General features: G+C 48.1%; 1 pseudogene; it reads right to left on the reverse strand.

The window, feature by feature from the left end:
* Positions 1-5248: 5248 nt before the first annotated feature.
* LOC147977328 (uncharacterized) lies at positions 5249-6781 on the reverse strand (annotated as a pseudogene).
* Positions 6782-15412: the final 8631 nt, after the last annotated feature.

Consider the following 15412-nt stretch of genomic DNA (forward strand, 5'->3'; position numbering starts at 1 on the left):
GGCGGCTCGAGCAGGACCGGAGCTGCATTGAGTGGCTGGACACAGGCTGTGGGCTGTTGTTGGTCACCATAGATCCGGTGCTCAATGACTACCTCGACAAGATAAGTGAGAGCACTGGCGGAGCCACGGCAAGGCCAAAATGGCCGTGGCCCGCCCAGCTCTGGTGCAAAAAAAGAAACATTATACTAGCCCACCGCAAACGAGGGAGCGATAGTAATTTATTGTTACAAGTTAATATTGTATTTCGTTGCATGCAGTAAAATGTCTGTCACTCAATATCTGATGTCTCCAAGCTCCTATAATGGCCAGCAAAAATAGTAATGAAACTGTATTTTGGTATAGCCTTTTTGTACATATATCTGATCATTTAATATTGCAAAAAATGGAACACAAGGTACTGATTAATGCCGATGATTCTTTTTTGTGTCTTTCTTTAGCTCGGCCTTCCCAACAACTTTTTTGTAGCCCCGCCACCGAGTGAGAGCCTTGCCAGGTCACACGAAGAGATGCACTGTGACCTCAAGGCAATTGAGATACTAATCCAAGGCCAAACAATGAACTCGGCGAGCCCTCCGACCCCAGCTCCGGCATGAAGGATCTAGAGGCCACCCACGCCATGACAACATCACCGATGACCTCACACCAGCGAAGGGAACCGCAGACATCGTCCCGGAGCTCACTGCCTCGACTGCTAGTGCCAAAACATTCGACATTGATGCCACGAGTGTCGCTGCACCGCCACCCACAAGTTGTTCGACGGATAGCCTCAATCACAACGCTGACGGAGGCGATCCCATGGCGGTGTGTTAGGCTTTTGGAGTATGCCTCCATCCTTCACTGTGCCTCTATAGGACTCGGTAATCCCGTTGCGTGAGCCAGCTATCAGCCTCACACTCAGTGTGCTAGCACACACCAATTATTCAACGGAAGGCTCAGAAGTCTGTGCCATGTGCCAACTCAGTGGTGCTTCCCTCCATGAGTGCTGCGGCTAGGAGCGCTGCTGCGAGCACGCTCTACATGGTTGCATCACAAGAGGTTGTCCGAAGAGTAGCTCTTACTACTCTCCATGCTTGGACAAGATCTACGACCACCGACATGGCCATCATTTGATTGCTCTTATCGTGGTGTGCATCTGAAACACGTGGGGCTAGTATGACAAATTGCTTATGTGATGGCACATTTTCCTGATTATCTGAATTCTCTAAGAGACTCATGGAGGTATCTGCTGCCAACTGTGCAACTGAAACCATGCCCATCTAAGAAAGAAGGTTGTGCTGGATCCTTGTGGTGCCCAAAGCTACTTCCGTCCCGAGTCAGCACACCTTGTGATTAATGGATGTCTAGCTGAAGCTTCCATGGCTATCAGTTTGATGCAAATGCCAAGCACTACATGTGTGGTCAGAACTACTTAATGGTGAGCTCACTGATGACTACTATTCATGTGTTACAAATTCTCGTTCGCCTATGACTATCTCTGCTGACAACCTTGATTCATTGGAATTAATTGAGACTCAGTTTCTAGCTCATCAGCAAGTCAGGGAGTTGGCTGGGTTTTTTTTTCCTTGACAAATTACTGGGCGCTAGAGAGATCCTGTGTACAAAAGCCAGGAGCAGTGGAACTTTGTATGAGCATCATGTGCTAGAGCATGATATTGTATGTAGTAATCTAGGCATGCCAAATTGCCGTACATAGTGTTTCTGACCATATTAGTGTAGTGGCATTTTTTAGTTAACGGGAATTTAAGTTTAAGGGAGTGGTCATTTTGCTAAAGGATGAGCGCTGGGTTCTGGCATGTTTACAAAGTCAATTTGTTTGTCGCTTTGAACAAATTATTGTAGAGGAGTCCTTCAGTTCTTTGCAAAGTACAGGGCAGTCTTGGCGTCCACCGGATCAGGCAACATCTGATGTGAAGTGGTTATTAGGGGGCAGCCAGGTAAGGGCATCTCTAGCACATCCCGCAAACCGGGCCGCCCTAGAATTCTTTTTGCGGGATTCGGCATCCGCGAGCCCAATTCCTTCATATGTGCGGGAATCCATCCGATTTTGGAGTCTCCCCTTTCCGTTGCGCGAACCAGTTCCGACGACTTCCGTTTCCCGCTTCCACTCCCCGCCGCCACCCCCGCACATCCCCGCCCCTTGGTACTGCTTCCAGCTGCCTCGTGCCTCCCAAAAGCTCTGCTCCTCCGCGCCGCATCCAGTCCACCAACTTTGGGCCATATGGGGTGACCATTTGCGTCCGCGGCTCATGTCCACCGCCAGCACCAGGGATCCGCGTGGGAGCTCGTGCGCGGGCTCATTCCTTGTGGATCCGGTTGGTTTCGGTTACTGTGAGCGGCGCTTGTCGAGGGATGAGGGCAGCGCGGTGCTGCTTCAGGCGGCGGAGAATTGAAAGGGTCGGCGTGGCTTCGGGGGTCGGGAGGAAGAAAGCGGCGGCGCGGGATCGCGTCATCCAGCGGGGAGAAGAAAGGGTGGAGCGACTCGTCTTTGCTTCGGGCGAGGTATGTTCGGGTGAAACTCCTGTCGGTTCATTCTCGATTTTGGCCAGGAGTAGGTTCGGTTGAAACTCATGCTAGCATGTGTGTATTTTATAGATTGATTGGAGTTCTTCTAGTTGTCTTCGTCCGACGATTCAGACATAGAAGAGTTGATCCTCGACAACGATGGTGACAACCTAGTGTTGTTGCATCTAGTCCACGAATTTGAGGCGGGGCTAAAGAAAAAGTGGCGTGGATCAACGGTCGGTCGGCTATGAATTCTCCGCAACCGAGCTCTCGGTGAAAAAATGTTCATTAAGGACTACTTCGTCGAGGTACCGACATGTCCGGCTCACCTCTTTCGTAGGCGATATCGAACACGTAGGTCACTTTTCGTCTGCATCGACGGGGATTGCGAGCAAAATTGCCATTTCTTCACCCGACGTAGAAATGCCGCCAGTTTGATTGGTTTCAGTGCATATGAGAAAATTTTGGCGGCGATGAGTGATTGCATATGGTGTTCTGGACGACCAGGTGGATAAATATCTTCGCATTGGCAATATACCACCATCAAAAGTGTCTGTGTGTGCAAATACAATAATCCGGGTTTTTGTCCCAGAGTATCTTCGAGCTCCAAACGAAGACGACATAAAGAAGCTCATGGCAATGAAGGAGGCAAGGGGATGGCCGGGCATGCTAGGTAGTATTGCTTGCATGCATTGGAGGTGAAAGAATTGCCTGGTGGATTGGGCAGGGCAATACACCGGCAACAAACGTAAGCCCACCATCGTTATTGAAGCCGTGGTTCATATGATCTATGGATTGTCATTGATTCTTTGGTTTGCCGGGGTCTCCCAATGATCTTAACGTTTTGCAGCGATCTCATTTATTTGCCCAGGTAGCTAGTGGAAAATCTCTGGCTTGCAACTATACCGACCATGACTATACCATGGGGTACCATATTGCCGACGGTATCTATCCTTCATTGTCAACATTTGTGAAGATCATTAGTGACCCCAAAATCAAGAAGCACAATTTTTTTTTGCAGAAGCACAAGAAGCTGGCCGAAAGGATATTGAGTGGGCATTTGGTGTGTTGCAAGCTCGGTTTGCCCTTGTATGAGGTCCTGCTTTGCTTCTGGGGTAAAAAATGCCTGTGAAACATGATGACTGCTTGTGTAATTTTACACAACATGATCATCGAGGATGAGAGGGATTTGGACTTGGAGTACAACTATGACAATGTTGGTAGCCGTGTGAAGCCTGCCAGGGATGCAGATGAGATCAATGCATTTCTTGAGACATAGCAGAATATCGAGAACCGTGATTTTGCACAACCAACTCCAGCATGTTCTTATTGAGCATCTGTGGCAGCTCTATGGGGGGAGGTAGATCGTCATTTGTATGCATTTCTATTCGTGTGAGATTTAAACAATTTGGTGTTGTAATAAATATTTGAATTCAGACATTTGTTGTAATGATGACTATTGTTGTATTATGAGTTGCTTAAGCATTTATATATTCGTATGTTGAATTTATATCAAGATTCCATTCGGTAGACATTACAGAAATGTGTAATTTGTTTGATGTTATACAAAATTTGGGTGTGGCGAGCACTCCGGCGGAACATATCGTGCAAACGCATCCAGCAAAAAAATTGCGATATCTGTTCCGCCAAAGCGCTCACCGAACCGCAATTTTTTTATGGGAGCCCTTATATATGTTTTGCGGGGCGCGCGGTTGCGAGATCTGTTAGAGATGATCCAAGGAACAATAGGGTGGCGCCACTAGCCTTGGCCAGCAAGTCCTAGCTTTGTGTGGGTAGGGTTGAGGGGTGGGGCCCACCCCTTGGTGCACCGTCACAAGGGAGGGAGGACCCTCCAAGACGGCATCTCCACCTAGAGACAAAAGTTCTCATGCAGTCTTGTGCGCCCCCTCTTTCCCTCTAATTCTCCAGAAATTTGTGAGACACCGTAAGGCTGCTCCTCCTTCCTCTAGATCTTCGGCGACGCCTAGCTCTGAACGGTGAAAGAGCTGTCGGATCGTCGATCTCATGCGCGTGCAATCCATGGAGAGATTGTTCTTTCGATCTTCGTTCGACGGACCATTTGAGGGACTTGAAGAATGATCTACACCGGCTCTTCTTCTACTGCATATCAAAGTTCGTAACGACCGGATCTAATCTTGTATGCATCTTTATAGTGATCCTGGTTCTTTTCTTCAAGGGTTGATTTCTTTTGTTTGTTTAGTGGCATCATGAGCGATCTATGAGTAGACTATAGGTTACAATCTAGACCACAATTTATTGTGTGGGTATTGCAGAAGAACTTTTCAGTAGTAGATGAGATCTATTGTGGTAGTGGGATCTTTTACTTAACGAAAGCTTTGTGCAAGTAGAAGGTGAGATCTATTGTTAGTAGATGCATTTTTTTACTCGATGTTCTTGCTTGCTTCCCTGAATTTTTCTTATTTTTTGTTCTTGGAACCATGACGGGATTTTGCTATAAAGTTTTGGCTATCGATGATTCTGGCTATCAATGATTTACTATTGGTTCTTCAATTCCACCTTAGTCGGCCTTTCCTCCTTGACGCGGACGCCGCCCCTGTTGGACCGCTGGCCGGCGTCGCCCTGGCGGACCGGTGCCGGTGGTGCGCCATTGTTGCTGTCGTTGTCGAGGACGATGACGCCTTCCTCGTCGCAGCCTCGCCGATGCTGTGCGGTGAGCTCTTCATAGGCACGGCACTGGCGCTCCATCTGCGTCCGCGCCCAGTCGTCACGCGCCCACTTCAACGCCGCCACGTCGTCGAGCGCCTCTTCGCGCCGCCAGCGATCTCGGGCTCCGTCTTTGTCTTGAAGAAGCGGGGAGGAGCCGAGGAGGAGGCGCGCCCGCCGCCTTCGTTGATGACGATGTTGGCCGAGCGGGTGCGCCGGCCGAGCGGGGTCTCCGCTATGGGCTCGGCCTTGACGCTGAACACCGCCGGAGAGCCGGAGGAGTGGGAAGAGGAGTGGACGAGGACGGCGAGCCAGAGACAAACCTCATGGGCATCCATTGCCCGGTGCTGCGGCGGGGGACCGGGGCGGCGGCCGGGTATGTGAGCGGCGGGTTGTTGCCGCTCTCGAGGTACGCGAGAACCTCGTGGAGCGTCCGACCGGGGGCGGCCCACCACAGGCGTCGCCCCTCGCTATTCCCCCGGCCCCCCACCATCGGTGCCCCATTGGTGGAGGCGAAGCGCTGCTCCTGACGGCGCTGGAAGTACACCGCCCATGCCTCGTGGTTGTTGACGGCGTACTGCGGGGAGGCGCGCCGCTCCTCAGTCAGCGACGACCGAACACGGTCGACCATGCCGGCGAAGTAGTCGGGGCACGCGTCGATGTCCGGCAGTGGGGAAACGGGGACGCCTCCAGCATTGAGCTTCCATCCTGTCGGCCCAGTTCGCATGTCTGGAGGCGCCGGGATGTTGGCCTCGAAAAGCAGGTGCGCCTCTCCCGCGTGCAGCGAGCGGCGGCCGAAGCTGTTGGTCGCCGCTCCGTCGCTGGGGAACTGCTCGCACATCGTCGCGGCTGGGCTGGGGATAGAGGAGAGGTTCGTCGGCGGCGGAGAGAGAGAGGCAGAGAGCACGACGTCTGTGGATAGCGGCGGGGGGGGGGGGGACGTTTTTGATAGCCGCCGGAGAGACATTTGTATGCGTGGCGGGGAATGAGGCGTCGCCGCACCGCCTGTGAAGAGCCGCCCCATGGTGAGGAATCAATGGAAGGCTGACCAGTAGCAGCCTTGGCATTGATTCCCCGCGGGAAACCGAGGCGTTCTGAGGACGCTGAGGCGAGTGTCGCTGAATCGACGGGCCCGCGGCTCTTCCGCACGAAAACTGTTTCGCCCGGCGCCCCCAGCGTGCCTGGTTCGGCTTGGGTGCACCGGCGCCAAATTCGGCCCGAGCCGGCGAAAATTCAGCTTCTTGGGGCGCGGCTGGGCCGATTTTTGTGCGCCGGCGTGAAAAAATCGCCTGGGGAGGACGTGTTTGGGGCACAGCTAGAGATGCTCTTAGGGGGCAGCCAGGTAAGATCATCTCTAGCACATCCAGCAAACCGGGCTGTCCTGATTTTTTTGTGGGATTCCGCATCCACGTGCTCAATTCCTTCATATGTGCGGGAATCCATCCGATTTTGGAGGATCCACTTTCCGTTGGCGCGAACCACTTTCGCCGGCTTCTATTTTCCGCTTGCACTCCCTGCCGCCACCACCGCACATCCATGCCCCTTGGTACTGCTTCCAGCTGCCCCGCACCGCCTGAAAGCTCTGCCACCCCATGCCGCATCCACTCCACCAACTTTTGGCTGCGGGGGTTACCATTTGGGTCGTCGGATTGTGCCCAGCGCCAGCGCCATGGATTCGCCTGAGAGCTTAGCGCGCAGGCTCATTCCTTGCGGATCCGGTTGGTTCCGGCGACTATGAGCGGCGCTCGTCAGGGGAAGAGGGCGGCACAGTGCTGCTTCGGCCGGCGGGGAAATGAAAGGGCTGGCGCACTTCAGGGGGGAAGGAATAAAGGGGCGGCGCGACATCTCGTCGGTCAGCGGGGAGAATAAAGGGCGGTGCGACGCGGCTTTGCTTCGGGCATGGTATGTTCGGGTGAAACTCATGCAGTTCGTTCTCGATTTTGGCCCGAAGTAGGTTCGGGTGAAACTCATGCTAGCATGTGTGCATTTTGTAGATGGATTGGAGTTCATCTCGTTGTCTTCGTCTAACGATTCAGACATAGAAGAGTTGATCCTCGACAACAATGATGACAACCTAGTGTTGTTGCATCTGGTTGAGGAATTTGAGGCAGGGCTGAATAAAAAGCGGCGTAGATCGATGGTCGGTCAGCTATGAATTCCCCACAACCGAGCTCTCAGTGACAAAATGCTTATGAAGGACTACTTCGCCGAGGTACCAACGTATCCATCTCACCTCTTCTGTAGGCGATATCGAATGCGTAGGTTACTTTTCGTCCATCAACGAGGATTCTGAGCACAATTGCCATTTCTTCACCCGACATAGGAATGCCGCCGGTTTGATTGGTTTTAGTGCATCTCAAAAAAATTCGGCGGCGATGAGAGTGATAGCATATGGTGTTTTGGCCTACTACGCGGATGAATATCTTCGCATTGGCGAAGATACCACCATCAAAAGTGTCTTTGTCTGTGCGAAGAAAATAATCCGGATTTTTGTCCCAGAGTATCTTCGAGCTTGAAACGAAGACCAAATAAAGGAGGTCATGGCAATAACGAAGCAATGGGATGGTTGGTGTAGAGAGATGTTTTGCAATACAATAATAGTTGTATTGATGGGGTGCTGGTGCATGTATATATGAGTACAGGGTAGGCCTCAACCTCAACTATACACAACTAGGAGATGGGTCACAACACGTAATACATGCAACACAAAATACAACTCAACACCTCCCGCAGTCGAAGCGGCGCCAGAGACACGGAGACTGGACCGAAACTCCTCGAAGACGGAAGTAGGTAATCCCTTAGTCATCTAATCAGCAAACTGTTGCGACGTCGGCACGTGAAGAACCCGAACACGGCCAAAGGCAAGCTGCTCGCGCACGAAGTGAATATCGTTCTCAATATACTTCGTACGTCCATGTGCACCGGGTTGGCGGAAAGGTAGACCACGCTACGTTATTGCAGTAGACAAGAGTGGCCTTATAAATATCACAAAGAAACTCCTGGAGCAGCTGACGGAGCCAAGAGCACTCGGCCATGTTATTAGCCACGGCGCGATACTCTGCCTCGGCGCTGGAGCGGGAGACCGTGGGCTGCCGCTTCGATGACCAAGAGATCAACGAGGTCCCAAGGTAGACGCTCTAGCCTGACATGGAGCTAAAGAAATATGCGCTACAGGCAATAATAAAGTTATTATTTATTTCCTTATTTCATGATAAATGTTTATTATTCATGCTAGAATTGTATTAACAGGAAACATAATACTTGTGTGTATATATAGACAAACTAAACGTCACTAGTATGCCTCTACTTGACTAGCTCGTTGATCGAAGATGGTTATGTTTCCTAACCTTAGACATGTGTTGTCATTTGATTAACGGGATCACATCATTAGGAGAATGATGTGATTGACATGACCCATTCCATTAGCTTAGCACCCGATCGTTTAGTATGTTGCTATTGCTTTCTTCATGACTTATACATGTTCCTATGACTATGAGATTATGCAACTCCCGTTTGCCGGAGGAACACTTTGTGTGCTACCAAACGTCACAACGTAACTGGGTGATTATAAAGGAGCTCTACAGGTGTCTCCAAAGGTACATGTTGGGTTGGCGTATTTCGAGATTAGGATTTGTCACTCCGATTGTCGGAGAGGTATCTCTGGGCCCTCTCGGTAATGCACATCACTTAAGCCTTGCAAGAATTGCAACTAATGAGTTAGTTGCGAGATGATGTATTACGGAACGAGTAAAGAGACTTGCCGATAACGAGATTGAACTAGGTATTGAGATACCGACGATCGAATCTCGGGCAAGTAACATACCGATGACAAAGGGTACACCGTATGTTGTTATGCGGTCTGACCGATAAAGATCTTTGTAGAATATGTGGGAGCCAATATGAGCATCCAGGTTCCTCTATTGGTTATTGATCGGAGACATGTCTCGGTCATGTCTACATTGTTCTCGAACCCGTAGGGTCCGCACGTTTAAGGTTTCGATGATAGTTATATTATGAGTTTATAAGTTTTGATGTACCAAAGAAGTTCAGAGTCCCGGATGAGATCGGGGACATGATGAGGAGTCTCGAAATGGTCGCGACATAAAGATCGATATATTGGACGACTATATTCGGACATCGGAAAGGTTCCGAGTGATTCGGGTATTTTTGGAGGTACCAGGGAGTTACGGGAATACGAGGAAGAAGCAATGGGCCTTAATGGGCCTTAGTGGAAAGGACCAGAAGGTGGCGCGCGCCCCTCCCAAGCCCAGTCCGAAATTGGACAAGGGGTTTGGGGCGCGGCCCCTCTCTCCCTGTTGGAAATATGCCCTAGAGGCAATAATAAATTGGTTATTATTATATTTCCTTGTTCATGATAATCGTTTATTATCCATGCTATAATTGTATTGATAGGAAACTCAGATACATGTGTGGATACATAGACAACACCATGTCCCTAGTAAGCCTCTAGTTGACTAGCTCGTTGATCAATAGATGGTTACAGTTTCCTAACCATGGACATTGGATGTCATTGATAACGGGATCACATCATTAGGAGAATGATGTGATGGACAAGACCCAATCCTAATCATAGCACTAGATCGTGTAGTTCATATGCTATAGCTTTTCTAATGTCAAGTATCATTTCCTTAGACCATGAGATTGTGCAACTCCCGGATACCGTAGGAATGCTTTGGGTGTATCAAACGTCACAACGTAACTGGGTGACTATAAAGGTGCATTACAGGTATCTCCGAAAGTGTCTGTTGGGTTGGCACGAATCGAGACTGGGATTTGTCACTCCGTGTAAGCAGAGAGGTATCTCTGGGCCCACTCGGTAGGACATCATCATATGCGCAATGTGACCAAAGAGTTGATCACGGGATGATGTGTTACGGAACGAGTAAAGAGACTTGCCGGTAACGAGATTGAACTAGGTATTGGATTTCGACGATCGAATCTCGGGCAAGTAACATACCGATAGACAAAGGGAATTGAATACGGGATTGATTAAGTCCTTGACATCGTGGTTCATCCGATGATATCATCGTGGAACATGTGGGAGCCATCATGGGTATCCAGATCCCGCTGTTGGTTATTGACCAGAGAACGTCTCGGTCATGTCTGCATGTCTCCCGAACCTGTAGGGTCTACACACTTAAGGTTCGGTGACGCTAGGGTTATGAAGATATGTGTATGCAGTAAGCCGAATATTGTTCGGAGTCCCGGATGAGATCCCGGACGTCACGAGGAGTTCCGGAATGGTCCGGAGGTAAAGAATTATATATAGGAAGTGCTATTTCGGCCATCGGGACAAATTTCGGGGTCATCGGTATTGTACCGGGACCACCGGAAGGGTCCCGGGGGCCCACCGGGTGGGGCCACCTGTCCCGGGGGGCCACATGGGCTGTAAGGGGTGCGCCTTGGCCTATATGGGCCAAGGGCACCAGCCCCTATAGGCCCATGCGCCTAGGGTTTCCATATGGGAGGAGTCCCACTAGTGGAAGGCACCTCTAGGTGCCTTGGGGGGGAGGGAAACCTCCCTTTGGCAGCCGCACCTAGGAGATTGGATCTCCTAGGCTGGCGCACCAACCCCCTTGGCCCTCCTATATATAGTGGGGGAGAGGAGGAACTTCAGACACCAGCCCCTGGCGCCTCCCTCTCTCCCCGTTACGTCTTTCTCTCGTAGTATAGGCGAAGCCCTGCTACTGTGACGCCCTGCATCCACCACCACGCCGTCGTGCTGCTGGATCTCCATCAACCTCTCCCTCCTCCTTGCTGGATCAAGGCATGGGAGACGTCTCCCTTCCGTACGTGTGTTGAACGCGGAGGTGCCGTGCGTTCGGCACTAGGATCATTGGTGATCTGAATCACGACGAGTATGACTCCATCAACCCCGTTCACTTGAACGCTTCCGCTTAGCGATCTACAAGGGTATGTAGATGCACTCTCCTTCCCCTCGTTGCTGGTTTCTCCATAGATAGATCTTGGTGATACGTAGGAAAATTTTGAATTTATGTTACGTTCCCCAACAGTGGCATCATGAGCTAGGTCTATTGCGTAGATTCTATGCACGAGTAGAACACAAAGAAGTTGTGGGCGTTGATTTTGTTCAATATGCTTGCTGTTACTAGTCTTATCTTGATTCGGCGGCATCGTGGGATGAAGCGGCCCGGACCAACCTTACACGTACTCTTACGTGAGACAGGTTCCACCGACTGACATGCACTAGTTGCATAAGGTGGCTAGCGGGTGTCTGTCTCTCCTACTTTAGTCGGATCGGATTCGATGAAAAGGGTCCTTATGAAGGGTAAATAGAAATTGGCATATCACGTTGTGGTTTTGCGTAGGTAAGAAACGTTCTTGCTAGAAACCCATAGCAGCCACGTAAAACATGCAAACAACAATTAGAGGATGTCTAACTTGTTTTTGCAGGGTATGCTATGTGATGTGATATGGCCAAAAGGATGTGATGAATGATATATGTGATGTATGAGATTGATCATGTTCTTGTCAAAGGAATCACAACTTGCATGTCGATGAGTATGACAACCGGCAGGAGTCATAGGAGTTGTCTTAATTTATTCATGACCTGCGTGTCAACATAAACGTCATGTACTTACTTTACTTTATTGCTAACTGTTAGCTGTAGTAGTAGAAGTAATAGATGACGTGACAACTTCATGGAGACACGATGATGGAGATCATGATGATGGAGATCATGGTGTCATGCCGGTGACGAGATGATCATGGAGCCCCAAGATGGAGATCAAAGGAGCTATATGATATTGGCCATATCATATCACTACTATTTGATTGCATGTGATGTTTATCATGTTTATACATCTTATTTGCTTAGAACGACGGTAGTAAATAAGATGATCCCTTACAACAATTTCAAGAAGTGTTCTCCCCTAACTGTGCACCGTTGCGACAGTTCGTGTTTCGAAGCACCACGTGATGATCGGGTGTTAGATTCTAACGTTCACATACAACGGGTGTAAGACAGATTTACACACGCGAAACACTTAGGGTTAACTTGACGAGCCTAGCATGTACAGACATGGCCTCGGAACACAGAAGACCGAAAGGTCGAGCATGAGTCGTATAGAAGATACGATCAACATGAAGATGTTCACCGATGTTGACTAGTCCGTCTCACGTGATGATCGGACACGGCCTAGTTGACTCGGATCATGTAATCACTTAGATGACTGGAGGGATGTCTATCTGAGTGGGAGTTCATAAGATGAACTTAATTATCCTGAACATAGTCAAAAGATCTTTGCAAATTATGTCGTAGCTCGCGCTTCAGTTCTACTGTTTAGATATGTTCCTAGAGAAAAATTAGTTGAAAGTTGATAGTAGCAATTATGCAGACTAGGTCCATAAACTGAGGATTGTCCTCATTGCTTCATAGAAGGCTTATGTCCTTAATGCACCGCTCAGTGTGTTGAACCTCGAACGTCGTCTGTGGATGTTGCGAACATCTGACATACATGTTTTGATAACTACGTGATAGTTCAGTTAAATGGTTTAGAATTGAGGCACCAAAGATGTTTTTGAAAATGTCGCGAAACATATGAGATGTTTTCGAGGGCTGAAATTGGGATTTCAGGCTCGTGCCCACGTCAAGAGGTATAAGACCTTCGACGGTTCTTCTAGCCTACATACTAAGGGAGAAAAGCTCAATTGTTGAGCTTGTGCTCAGATTGTCTGAGTACAACAATCGCTTGAATCAAGTGGGAGTTGATCTTCCAGATGAGATAGTGATGTTTCTCCGAAGTCATTACCACCAAGCTGCTAGAGCTTCGTGATGAACTATAATATATCGGGGACATGTATGATGATCCTTGAGATGATCGTGATGTTTGACACCACAAAAGTAGAAATCAAGAAGGAGCATCAATTGTTGATGGTTTGTGAAACCACTAGTTTCAAGAAGGGCAAGGGAACAAAGGGATACTTCATGAAACGGCAATTCAGCTGCTGCTCTAGTGAAGAAACCCAAGGTTGAACCCAAACCCGAGACTGAGTGCTTCTGTAATAAGGGGAACAGCCACTGGAGCAGAATTACCCTAGATACTTGGTAGATGAGAAGACTGGCAAGGTCGATAGAAGTATATTGGATATACATTGTGTTGATGTGTACTTTACTAGTACTCCTAGTAGCACCAGGGTATTAGATACCGGTTTGGTTGCTAAGTGTTAGTAACTCAAAATAAAAGCTACGGAATAAACGGAGACTAGCTAAAGGTGAGCTGATGATATGTGTTGGAAGTGTTTCCAATGTTGATATAATCAAATATCGTACGCTCCTTCTACCATCGAGTTTGGTGTTTGCGTTGAGCATAGACATGATTGGATTATGTCTATCGCAATACGGTTATTCATTTAAGGAGAATAACGGTTACTCTGTTTATTTGAATAATACCTTCAATGGTCTCATGCCTAAAATGAATCTCGATCGTAGTGATACACATGTTCATGCCAAAAGATAGTAATGATAGTACCACCTACTTGTGGCACTGCCACTTAAGTCATATCGGTATAAAACACATGAAGAAGCTCCATGTAGATGGATCTTTGGACTCACTCATTTTTGAAAAGTTTGAGACATGCGAACCATGTCTATTGGTGTATATGCATGAAGAAACTCCATGCAAGTGGACCGTTTGGACTCACTTGATTTTGAATCACTTGAGACATGCAAATCATACCACATGGGCAAGATGACTGAAAGCCTCGGTTTCAGTAAAATGGAACTAGAAAGCAACTTGTAGGAAGTAATACATTTTGATGTGTGCAGTCCAATGAGTGCTGAGGCATGTAGTGGATATCGTTATGTTCTTACTTCACAGATGATTTGAGTAGATGTTGAGTATATTTACTTGATGAATCACGAGTCTGAATTATTGAAAGGTTCAAGTAATTTCAGGGTGAAGTTGAAAGATCGTCGTGACAAGAGGATAAAATATCTATGATATGATCATAGAGATGAATATCTGAATTACGAGTTTGGCACAGAATTAAGACATTGTGGAAGTTGTTTCACAACTAATACAGCCTGGAACACCATAGTGTGATGGTGTGTTCGAACATCATAACTGCACCCTATTGGATATGATGCATACCATGATGTCTCTTATCGGATTACCATGATAGTTTATGGGTTAGGCATTAAAGACAACCACATTCACTTTAAATAGGGCACCACGTAATTCCGATGAGATGACACTGTATGAACTATGGTTTAGAGAAACCTAAGCTGTCATTTCTTAAAAGTTTGGGGCTGCGACGCTTATGTGGAAAAGTTTCAGACCGATAAGCTCGAACCCAAAGCGGATAAATGCATTTTCATAGGACAACCCAAAAACAGTTGGGTATACCTCCTGTCTCAGATCCGAAAGCAATAAAGGATTGTTTCTAGAATTGGGTCCTTTCTCGAGGAAAAGTTTCTCTTGAAAGAATTGAGTGGGAGGATGGTGGAGACTTGATGAGGTTATTGAACCATCACTTCAACTAGTGTATAGCAGGGCACAAAGAGTTGTTCCTGTGGCACCTACACCAATTGAAGTGGAAGCTTATGATATTGATCATGAGACTTCGGATCAAGTCACTCCCAAACCTCGTAGGATGACAAGGATGCGTACTACTTCTGAGTGGTACGTAATCCTGTCTTATAAGTCATGTTGCTAGACAACAATGAACCTACGAGCTGTGGAGAAGCGATGGTGGGCCCGGATTCCGATAAATGGCTCGAGGCCATAAAATCCGAGAGAGGATCCATATATGAAAACAAAGTGTAGACTTTGGAAGAACTACTTGATGGTCGTAAGGCTGTTGAGTACAGATGGATTTTAAAAGGAAGACAGACAATGATGGTAAGTGTCACCATTGAGAAAGCTCGACTTGTCGTTAAGGTGTTTCCCGACAAGTTCAAGGAGTTGACTACGGTGAGACTTTCTCACTCGTAGCGATGCTAAGAGTCTGTTGGAATTATATTAGCGATTACTTCATTATTTATGAAATCTTGCAGATAGGATGTCAAAACATTGTTTCCTCGACGGTTTTTGAGGAAAGGTTGTATGTGATACAAACCGGAAGGTTTTGTCAATCCTGAAAAGATGCTAATAAGGATGCAAAGCTCCAGCAATCCTTCTGAGGACTGGAGTGAGCATCTCGGAGTTGGAATGTACACTTTGATGAGATGATCAAAGATTTT

This window comes from Triticum urartu, chromosome 4A (assembly GCF_056163025.1).
Source record: "Triticum urartu cultivar PI428250 chromosome 4A, HENAU_Tu73, whole genome shotgun sequence".
Taxonomy (NCBI): Eukaryota; Viridiplantae; Streptophyta; class Magnoliopsida; order Poales; family Poaceae; genus Triticum; species Triticum urartu.